This window comes from Salvelinus sp. IW2-2015, linkage group LG4q.1:29, assembly GCF_002910315.2.
Source record: "Salvelinus sp. IW2-2015 linkage group LG4q.1:29, ASM291031v2, whole genome shotgun sequence".
Lineage (NCBI taxonomy): Eukaryota > Metazoa > Chordata > Actinopteri > Salmoniformes > Salmonidae > Salvelinus > Salvelinus sp. IW2-2015.
Window position 1 is genome coordinate 83,799,004 of NC_036842.1, and position 11,885 is coordinate 83,810,888.

The following is an 11,885-nucleotide window of genomic DNA, read 5'->3' on the forward strand; positions in this document are numbered from 1 at the left end:
ATTTGCATGCAGTTGTTTTGTGTGTGTTTGCGTGTGCGTTGCATTCAGGGTTTGAGAGGCAGTCCTGTCTCCCCTCTGGCCTGGCTGGTCTTGAGAGCAGAACACTCCACACAGGCCACTCTGCCTGCCTTGACATCTCTAACTGCCTACATGCTTGGCATCCCTAAAGCCTGGTTCTGCTACTGAGGTTTCATTGAGGCTAGTGAGCCTTATGGGAGGAAGTTGACTTCCATCAAAAATATTCAAGGACAGCCCAAAATTGATGTTAGTGTTCCTCATTAGGGTTCTATGGGTACGTGGTTGGACCCACAGATCAGTTAATGCTCATTTGTGACAGTACACAGTGTGACTATTAAATAAGCACATTGTTCAACTTCAATCTGCTATGCTACATGACACTGTAGGGTGAAGCAGAACAGAATGGGCTTATGAAGGGCTAAATGGCAGCAGCTGGCAAATGTTTTTAGATGACAGACCTTCTCCAAATAGGTCAAGGCCCCTGATCTGCAGTGATTCTCAACTGTAAAAATCCACAAAATCCACAAAATGAACTACTGTTCAATAAACAAACATTGTTTACAAAATCTCTGGAGAGGAAATTACAGGCTTTCATCCCTGTCTAGTAATCAATCATATGCTTCACCAATGGACGGATCCCCGTCTGGTTTGTCCTATTGGTCTATTGGAACAGATAGCACTAAGACTATATTCCTAATACTACTCTTGTCAGAGGTAAGGTACTACTCTTGTCAGAGGTAAGGTACTACTCTTGTCAGAGGTAAGGTACTACTCTTGTCAGAGGTAAGGTCCCACTCTGAAGTGCTTCTGGATCACAAGACTTGGCATAGACAAGAGTGCCGTATTGGTGCTACTGTATATCTAAACTGTGCGTCTAAATAGGGATGTCAATGAGGCAATGGACACAAGATGAATGGTCTAGAGTCTCTTCTCTGTGATTCTGAGTCAGAGTGTGTCTGTGTGAGTTCTGAGGTAAGAAAGATGAGAATAGAGGTGTAAGAAGAGATCCATCGGGGGCAAAGGAAATAGCAATCAACAGACACGCACTGCAACAGTGTCAAGTGATGTAAGCGTTCAACAACAGGCACTCAATGCATTTCTCTCTACTTGGCGTTTGTACTCCTGACACCCAGACAGCAGGATGGAGACAGAGACGGAGACGAAGACAGAAGCCGTAAAATCACACAGTGAGGCTGACTTCATCTAGCAGCAGTTCTGAACAGGATAACACTTTATTTGGGGAGCCCATCTGTAGATGCTCTACAGACTATTTACAGACTCAGATCAGTAACATTTTAATGAACTATTGTATCTACTAACCCTAACCCTAGCCCTAACCTTAGCCCTTATCCTAACCCTAAACTTAATCCATACCCTTACCCTAACCCTAACCCTAGACCTAACTCTAACCTTAACACTTAACACCCTAACCGTTATTCTAAACCTTACCCTAACATAGTGGTTCCCAAACTAGGGGTTGCGACACCATATGGGGTTGCCTGATATGAAAATGGGGTTGCGGGAGAATTGACAAAATCCTGAAAAATATATATATTATAATATCGTATTTGTATCTCAAAATCAATGTCATGTGGTTAACCTTCAAAATCTAGATTTAAAAATGTCAAATTTAAACATAAATTTCAACAAGAGAGTGCCCTTAGACCATGAGAAAAGGCCTCACTTGACCGTTGCGCTTGAATCAATCCCAAGGTGAATGGCTAGGCCAACTACACTATGAAACCACACACTATTGCAGTGACTTTGATATTACTGGCTGCAATTGATATGGTGAAAACAATGTGTTGGGAGGCAGAGGCACAGAAACTCACATCAATACCTATGTCAGATAACACTGTTAAACAAAGAATTTATGCTACTGCTAGCAATCAAGAGGAAACTGACTGAACGACTCAAAAAAAAAACATCTCATCCTCTCCAAATGGACGTTAGCTGTGAGGGCCGGTATGCCATGCGTTGACTTCTGTTTGCTATGCATGTCCGGGGATGCTATTCACGAGGACATATTGTTCTGTCTCATAATTCCCGATCATTAAGGCACAGGGGATGTTCAGTGTGCTGCGTGGCTATATTGATGAAAAACTCATTCCATAGGATCGGATGGTGGGCTTTTGCACAGATGGGGCTCCATCTATAGCGGGCCAGCGGGCAGGCATCTGCACTCTAAGTGTCCTACATAAGTGATGACTACTCACCTCCATTGCTTGGAATAGTACTTTGGGACTTACTCCCAATCCGTGACTGTGATCCTGGCTCAATTGGCATGCCGGTAAGTGAAATCGAACAACTGATTGAGCTGTCATGTAACCGAATGCACTTACGGGTCGCTACGGACGAGTTTTGGTTAGTGACTCAAAGGGAATACACTGCCGTCTCCGTCTGAGCATTAATGCCGCGTTCAAAGCAACTGGGAACTAGGAACTAGGAACTGGGAACTGGGAACTCTGAAATTTTTGGGGGGAATGGTCATCCAAATCAGAATTACAACTCGGGAACTTGGGCCTCTTTCTAGAGCTCCAACTTTCCGACCTGAAGATCACTGACGTCATGATTTGACCTCGTATTCTTCTAAAACTCATGGTACCCTTCACCAGCTCATATCTGTGTGAAGCTGGATTCAGTGCTCTCATCGGTATTAAAACGACCCAGGTATCGACCCAGGTTGGATGTGACAATAGAGATGAGGTGCGCACTGTCGACCACGCCCCCTGACTTTGAGAACCTCCGATGTGAAATGCTTTAAGCACACACATCTCATTAGAGGTGGTGAGATAAGATACATTTTGTCAGACTAATTTAAAATTGACTGTCATAAACCCATGTTAAAAGTATGTGATGGTGAGTTGAGAAGACAATCAGAAATTCTGAATGTTTTTCAATTGACTGCCACAGCCCTCAATAAAAAGTGAACATTAGCTGTTAATTACATCATATTTTTCACATGGTTGCGGTCGGAAGAATTTTCAGATATCAAATTGTGGTTGTAGGCCAAACCTTAGCAGGAGGTTGCTTATCGACAGATGATCAGTTGTTGATCAACAGATAGTTTGTTGATAGTATGACCATCTGTAGAGCATCTATATGGACTATCCAAATCAAATGTGACCCTGAACAGCTTACAATAAATGGTTTCGATGTTAAAGAGGTTCATTTGCACTGCAGAGAAATGACAGCAGAAGACCGACACACCTAGTCTGTTGTGAGGTGGACACTGTGCTAACAGCATGGACAGAGCAGAATACCCTCCCAAGGTCACACACAAAGTTGCACACCGTAATTCCATGTAATGACTTCAGATGTTCCTAACCATTGACTAATATTTTCCACTAGTTCCACTAAAGGGTACTCAGCACTAACCATAACGGTAGGTAGAATCCACAGTGCAGTGGCAGCGGCAGCTTTACAATGTGCAGTGCACCCAAACCCTTTTCTGAAAATGAAAATGAAAATGACTGAGATGGACGGAGAGTTGACCCTAAAGTGCTACCCTGCCTGCCTGTCTCTCTGATACCATAGAAGAGGCAGCTTTTTGGATTCAAGTCTGAGGTTTTCAAACAGATGACGCGGTGCATTAATGTACATTTCCTCCACAGGAACAACAATTGTCTGTGACAAACCTTGTGTTTTTTTCTGCTCAAATTACAGTGAGACAAATAGATTCCCAGAGAATAACAGCAATTTTCTTCTATAAGAACATAATGTTCCTGCGTTAGCTAATTAGCTTATTAGAGCATGGTGGGGTGTCTCTGTGTAATACACCGGCCACGCTGTACTACAGGTGGGAAAGGACTGATGGAATAAAAATGAGAGCGAGAGAGTGAGAGAGAAAGAGAGAGAGAGAGAGAGAGAGAGAGAGAGACAGACAGAGAGAAAGAGAGAAAGAGAATGAGCGAGAGAGAGAAAGAGAAATAGCGAGCGAGGGAGGGAGAGAGAAAGAGAGCGAGGGAGGGAGAGAGAAAGAGAGCGAGAGAGAGAGCGAGCGAGAGACAGAGAGTGAGATACAGAGAGCGAGAGACAGAGAGCGAGGGAGAAATAAATAGAGAGAGAGAGAGAGAGAGAGAGAGAGAGAGAGAGAGAGAGAGAGAGAGAGCTAGCTTAGGCTACACATAGTCATATAGGCCCCTGGACTGAGCACCCAATACCACGAAAAAAAACATGTGCAGAGAACTGTGAGCCCTTTTTGGCATCATTGTCACGTTCCTGACCTTATTTTTCCTTTGTTTAACTTTGTTTAGTTGGTCAGGACGTGAGCTGGGTGGGTAGTCTATGTTTTGTGTTTCTATGTTGGGGTTAATGTGTTGCCTGATATGGTTCTCAATTAYAGGCAGGTGTTTGACGTTTCCTCTGATTGAGAACCATATTAAGGTAGGGTGTTCTCACTGTTTGTTTGTGGGTGGTTGTCTCCTGTGTCTGTATGTTTGTACCACACGGGACTGTATCGTTTGTTTGTAGTCTATACCTGTTCGTGCGTTCTTCGTTATATGTAAGTTCTCAAGTCCAGGTCTGTCTACATCGTTTATTTGTTTTGTATTTCTCTAGTGTTATTCGTGTTTCGTCGTTTTCATTTAATAAATTATGTCTACCTTCAACGCTGCGCTTTGGTCCAATCCCTACTCCTCCTCTTCAGACGAAGAGGAGGAGAACGACCGTTACAATCATCTATAATCACCACCCTTGTGTTTGAATAAACATCAGTCTTTATAACATCCTGTTTTCCTGTCTGCTCCCCAGTTATAGGAAATAGGAACAGTCCCATCTACATCCCTCCACTGATACAGAGATATGCACACACATACAAACACACACACACGTTTGTTTTACCATCCTTGTGGGGACCAAACAATTTATTCCCATTCAAAATCCTATTTTCCCTAACCCTTAACCCTAATCCTTAACCTAACCCTAACCTTAACCCTAACCATACCCTTAACACCAAAACCATAACTCTAACCCCTAGCCCTAATTGTAAACCTAACCCTAACCCTTAAAAAAGTGTTTTCTCTTGTTTTACTATCCTTGTGAGGACTTCTGGTCCCCACAATGATAATACCCCCCCCCCCCACACACACACACACAGTGCATTCAAGTTGTTTTCCTTCTGTGTGTGTTATTATGCCTGTCCTACCAGGATGTAAACTGTACTTGGATCCATAAACTCAGCAGACAATACATCCCCCTCACAGTAACTGGGTTACAACATACTGGAGCAATAACACAGCTCCAACAACCATGTTGTGCCTTGTCACAAGGGAAATAGTATTTGCAATTTACCATTTCGAGCTTTTAGAGATGTTCCCTGCTAAATGTTTCTTTCTGGGAAGCAGGTTAAGAACGTAATTGGGTGTCAGCAGCTTTTTCTTCTGAACAATACAAGCTACACTACAGTACCTGGCAACATGGTGAGAGCCAACCTGTTATGCTGGTGAATGAGGACCCAAAAGCGACGTAATAGAAACAGAGTCTTTATTCCAGTATCAAACAAACAATGATTCTCCTGGATATATCAAAGGTAAATCCAAAACAGGAAACTGAAATCCTCTCGTCAGTAGAGAGGAACGACTGGATACGCGACCACAGACTGCAGGTCGCTTCAGGAAGGCACAGGCCGTAGCTGACATAGACACCTGCTCACACGCAGCATCTGAAGAAGGCAAAAACACGACAGGGCGGAACAAGGACACAGGAACAGCAAACATCAAACAAGAATCCGACAAGGACAGAAGCGGAAAACAGAGGGAGAAATAGGGACTCTAATCAGAGGGCAAAATAGGGGACAGGTGTGAAAGAGTAAATGAGGTCGTTAGGAGAATGAGAAACAGCTGGGAGCAGGAACGGAACGATAGAGAGAGAGAGCGGGAGAGGGAGAGAGGGAGGAGGAGAGAGAGAGAGAGAAAGAGGGAAAGAACCTAATAAGACCAGCAGAGGGAAGCACAGGGACAAGACATGATGATCAAAGACAAAACATGACACAACCAGGATGCTGTACTGTGCTAGAATGATAATAATGGCATGTCAGTCATTTAGCAGATGCTCCTCTTCTAACAGTCTGTAAATACAGTAAGTTATGCACAGCAAGAGCAAGTGTGACAATACAGATGTCTGTTGAGCTCAGCACATTTTGCCTGATGTGACATTGGCCAACTTGCAATCATTGGAAAACAAACTGGACGATCTATGATTAAGATTATCCTACCAACGGGACAAAAAAAACTGTATTATCTTATGTTTCACCGAGACTTGGCTGAACGACGATACGGATTATATAGAGCTGGCTGGCTTCTCCTTTTTTCGGCAGGACAGAGCAGCTACGTCTGGTAAGACGAGGGGCGGGGTTGTGTGTCTATTTGTCAATAACTGCTAGTGCACGATGTCTAATATTAAAGAAGCCTCGAGGTATTGCTTGCCTGAGGTAGAATACCTCATGATACGTTGTAGACAACACTGTCTACGAAGAGAGCTCACATCTATACAATTACCACCGCAAACCGATGCAGGCACTAAGACCGCACTCGACGAGCTATATAAGGCCATAAGCAAACAAGAAAATGCTCATCCAGAAGCGGCGCTCCAATGGGGCCGGGGACTTTAATGCAGGCAAACTTAAATCTGTTTTACCTCATTTCTACCAGCAAGTCACATGGGCAACCAGAGGGAAAAAAAGTCTAGACAACCTTTACTCCACACACAGAGATTCATACAAAGCTCTCCCTCGCCCTCCATTTGGCAAATCTGACCGTAATTATATCCTCCTGATTACTGCTTACAGGCAAAAACTAAAGCAGGAAGTACCAGTGACTCGGTCATTTCAGAGGTGCTCAGATGACGTGAATGCTACGCTACAGGACTGTTTTGCTAGCACAGACTGGAATATGTTTTGGGATTCATCCAATGGCATTGAGGAGGATACCAGCTCAGTCACCGGATTCATCAGTAAGTGCATCGACGACGTCGTCCCCACAGTGACCGTACGTACATTTTCCAACCAGAAACCATGGATTGCAGGCAACATCTGCACCGAGCTAAAGGCTAGAGCCTCCGCTTTCAAGGAGCGGGACACTAATCCGGACGCTTATAAGAAATCCCGGTATGTCCTCAGACGAACCATCAAACAGGCAAGGCATCAATACAGTACTAAGATTGAATCCTACTACACCGGCTCTGATGCTCGTCGGATGAGAAAGGGCTTGGAAACTGTTACGGACTACAAAGGGACACCCAGCCACGAGCTAAATGCCTTTTATGCTCACTTTGAGGCAAGAATCACTGAAGCATGCATGATAGCACCAGCTGTTCCGGACGACTGTGTGATCACACTCTCCGTAGCCGATGTGATCAAGACCTTTAAACAGGTCGACATTCACAAAGCCGCGGGACCAGACAGTTTACCAGGACGTGTACTCAAAGCATGCGCGGACCTCCTGGCAAGTGTCTTTACTGACATTTTCAAACTCTCTCTGGCCGAGTCTGTAATAGCTACATGTTTCAAACAGACTACCATAGTCCCTGTGCCCAAGATAGCGAAGGTAGCCTGCCTAAATGATTACCGCCCTGTAGCACAAACGTCAGTAGCCATGAAGTGCTTTGAAAGGCTGGTCATGGCTCACATCAACACCATCATGCCAGAAACCCTAGACCCACTCCAATTCGCATACCGCCCTAACAGATCCACAGATGACGCAATCTCAATCTTACTACACACGGCCCTTTCCCACATAGACAAAACGAGAATGCTGTTCATTGACTACAACTCAGCATTCAACACCATAGTGCCCACAAAGCTCATCACTAACCTAAGGACCCTGGGACTAAACACCTCCCTCTGCAACTGGATCCTGGACTTCCTGATGTGCCGCCCCCAGGTGGTAAGGGTAGACAACAACACATCTGCCACACTGATCCTCAACACTGGGACGCCTCAGGGGTGTGTGCTTAGTCCCCTCCTGTACTCCCTGTTCACTCACGACTGCGTGGCCAAGCACGACTCCAACACCATCATTAAGTTTGCTGACGACACAACAGTGGTAAGCTTGATCACCCACAATGATGAGACAGCCGCTAGGGAGGAGGTCAGAGACCTGGCAGTGTGGTGCCAGGACAACAACCTCTCTCTCAATGTGAGCAAGACAAAGGAGCTGATCGTGGACTACAGGAAAAGGAGGGCCGAACACTCCACCATTAAAATCGACGGGACTGAAGTGGAGCAGGTCGAGAGTTACAAGTTCCTTGGTGTCCACATCACCAAAGACACCAAGATAGTTGTGAAGAGGACACAACAACACCTTTTCCATTCAGGAGACTGAAAGGATTTGGCATGGTCCCCAGATCCTCAAAAAGTTCTACAGCTGCACCATCGAGAGCATCCTGACCGGTTGCATCACCGCCTGGTATGGCAACTGCTCAGCATCTGACCGAAAGGAGCTACAGAGGGTAGTGCGTATGGCACAGTACATCACTGGGGCCAAGCTTCCTGACATCCAGGACCTATATACTAGGTGGTGTCAGAGGAAGGCCCAAAAAATTGTCAAAGACTGTTCTCTCTGCTACCGCATGGCAAGTGGTAGCAGAGCGCAAAGTCTAGGACCAAAAAGCTCCTTAACAGCTTCTACCACCAAGCCGTAAGACTGCTAAACAACTAAACTAATGAAATAGCCAACCGGACTATTTACATTGACCCCCCCTCCACGCTGCTACTTGCTGTTAATTATCTATGCATAGTCACTCTACAAATTACCTCGATTAACCTGTACCCCCGCACATTGACTCTGTATATTGCCTCGTTATTGTTTTGTACATTTCTTGTATTACCTTGTGATTGATTAAAAAAAATTAACTTCAGTTTATTTAGTAAATATTTTATTAACTCTATTTCTTGAAATGCATTGTTGGTTAAGGGCTTGTAAGTAAGCATTTCACGGTAAGGTCCACACCTGTTGTATTCGGCGCATGTGACAAATAAAATATGATTGGATTTGATTTGACATGGGGTGTGATGGAGTCAGAATGTATGAAGCAGATCTTGCACTGGGCCATGTCTAGCTCAACGCAAATCAACTACTGTGTTTGTTAGGTTTTTTTTCATTTTAAGAGCTTAAATCCCACTCAAGAATCGTATCGACTTTGGAGATATAGTTTATTTCTGATGTTGCAGCTACTTTGCATCCTATTGTGATTAATCATTTGTTACCACTTACATTCTATGTATTTAGCATCCTGTACCCTTTATAGTGTTTCCCATTAACATTCAAAACGTGTCATCTCTGACTATACGAAAAAGTATGAACAATGTATGCGCTCACTACTGTAAGTCACTCTACATAAGAACGTCTAGTAAATGACAAAATAAAATAAATACAAGTTATAGGATGCACAGTAATGTCTCTCTCTGCAGCCACTGGGGTGTCACACTCAATTCTGTCCTCCAGATGGGACACAGTGTTGTCATACCCTTCAGGACTGGACAGGTTTGAGGTTGTGTGACTGTTTTTATACATATTTAGACCTTTCAGCCAGTGACATATAGTGCTGTATGACAGTTTAGAGGTATGATTTTCTTTATTAACTTAATTTACTGAAATGGGCCTCCTCTCTGTCCGTCTCCAGCCTGACGGGATTATGGGAATTGAGAATGTGGACGTGTGAGAGAGCGAGAGAAAGAGTGAGAGAGAGTGAGAGAGAGAGAGAGAGAGAGAGAGAGAGAGAGAGAGAGAGAGAGAGAGAGAGAGAGAGAGACTGGGGCAGTGTGGCCCTTTCATGTGATAAACGTATTCCTCTTGTGTAATGCACTTAAGTTCCTCGGTTTCCCTCTTTCCTGAAATTATGGGACCTAGTTTCCTCTGTAAACCCATTTGAATGTTTGTTTTTTTATTTTCTTGTGGCTATAAAGCCAGTCTCCACGATCATAAATCCCTCATTACCAACAGAAGTGTTTTTTCCACCTCATATTCTTGTGGTTCAACTTGTTTTCTCTCGCTCAATGTTATTAGCTTAGTGCTGTGAAAATTCATCACTCTGGTCCCCACCACTGAGCATTGGGGAGAGAGGCAGTGGGGGTTCAAAGCTGGGAGGGATGGCCACACTTTTAATTTGAAACAGCTCTGAGCTGCCTGAATGGCACCAGAGGGATGGTGTGGCTGGAGCAAAGGCTGGATCAGCTCGGCCCCAAACCCAAGCAGTCCTGACCCTGTGACTGTGATTACAACCCAGGATTCCCCTGGCCCCGTGTGAGACGGCGGAGAAAGGGGGGAAAGGTGGAGAGGCGGTGAGAGGCGGTGAGAGGGAGAGAGAGGAAGACAAAATATGAAAGAGGAGTAAACATGAAGCCAAACAGCTTGGGGTAATTGGTGTGTAAAACTCAGAACAAGTCAATCTGATTTTACTGTACACAAGGAAAGAACACTGAGGGGAACATGTAAAGGGGAATTTATAGATAAGAACAGCCAAACTGGCAACATGGATCATTATGCACAACTACCAGTTCAGCAGAGCTATTTAAATATCTCCTCTCCTGCGGTTAGTGTACCTCTGAGATAGAGAGAGAGAGAGCGGCCTGGCCTCTGTCTCTGTGACAGCTTTGTAGCGAGGGATGTGGAATGGACGTGTGAGAGACACACAGGGACAGAAATAGCCACGGGCGGACTCTGGGATTAGAGAAGATGGTACTGATGGAGTGTGTGTTTGTGTGTGTATTTGGGGGGGCTCAGCTGTCCGTATGGAGGTGAGAGAGGGAAGGACGTGACACACAGGCACAATCACACAAAGCCCCCGCGGCCAGGGTGCCAATCAATAGATAGAGGGAGAGATAGATGGAGAGGTATAAAAATGGAGTGACAGATGAAGAGATAATGGGTGTGGGAGAGGAGAGGCGGCTGCAGGGGCCAGGACACCTTGAGCATACAGTATCCTAGACTGGACAGTGGCAGCAATAGAGAGAGCTGCCATGGCCTTGTTTACTGTTACTGTGCTAAATATGGACAAAGAGAAAGATTATGTTATACAGCACCAACCGGTCCAAGAGGAGCCTAGTCAATCAACTTGGATGGTGCATCCATGTGATGCGGTAAAAACCTACCCAAACAAGGGTTATGTTTTGAACCGGAGTGTGGACATGAAGCTAGGGTTCCGGTTAGGCTGTCGAGTGATTCCCACTAGGAACAGTAGTGCATAGCCCTGACAGGTCAGTGATTCCCACTAGGAACAGTAGTGCATAGCCCTGACAGGTCAGTGATTCCCATTCCCACTAGGAACAGTAGTGCATAGCCTGACAGGTCAGTGATTCCCACTAGGACAGTAGTGCATAGCCCTGACAGGTCAGTGATTCCCACTAGGACAGTAGTGCATAGCCCTGACAAGTCAGTGATTCCCACTAGGAACAGTAGTGCATAGCCCTGACAGGTCAGTGATCCCACTAGGAACAGTAGTGCATAGCCTGACAGGTCAGTGATTCCCACTAGGAACAGTAGTGCATAGCCCTGACAGGTCAGTGATTCCCACTGGGGAACAGTAGTGCATAGCCCTGACAGTCAGTGATTCCCACTAGGAACAGTAGTGCATAGCCCTGACAGGTCAGTGATTCCCACTAGGAACAGTAGTGCATAGCCCTGACAGGTCAGTGATTCCCACTAGGAACAGTAGTGCATAGCCCTGACAGTCAGTGATTCCACTAGGAACAGTAGTGCATAGCCCTGACAGGTCAGTGATTCCCACTAGGAACAGTAGTGCATAGCCCTGACAGGTCATGATTCCCACTAGAAACAGTAGTGCATAGCCCTGACAGGTCAGTGATTCCCACTGAACAGTAATGCATAGCCCTGACAGGTCAGTGATTCCCACTAGGAACAGTAGTGCAT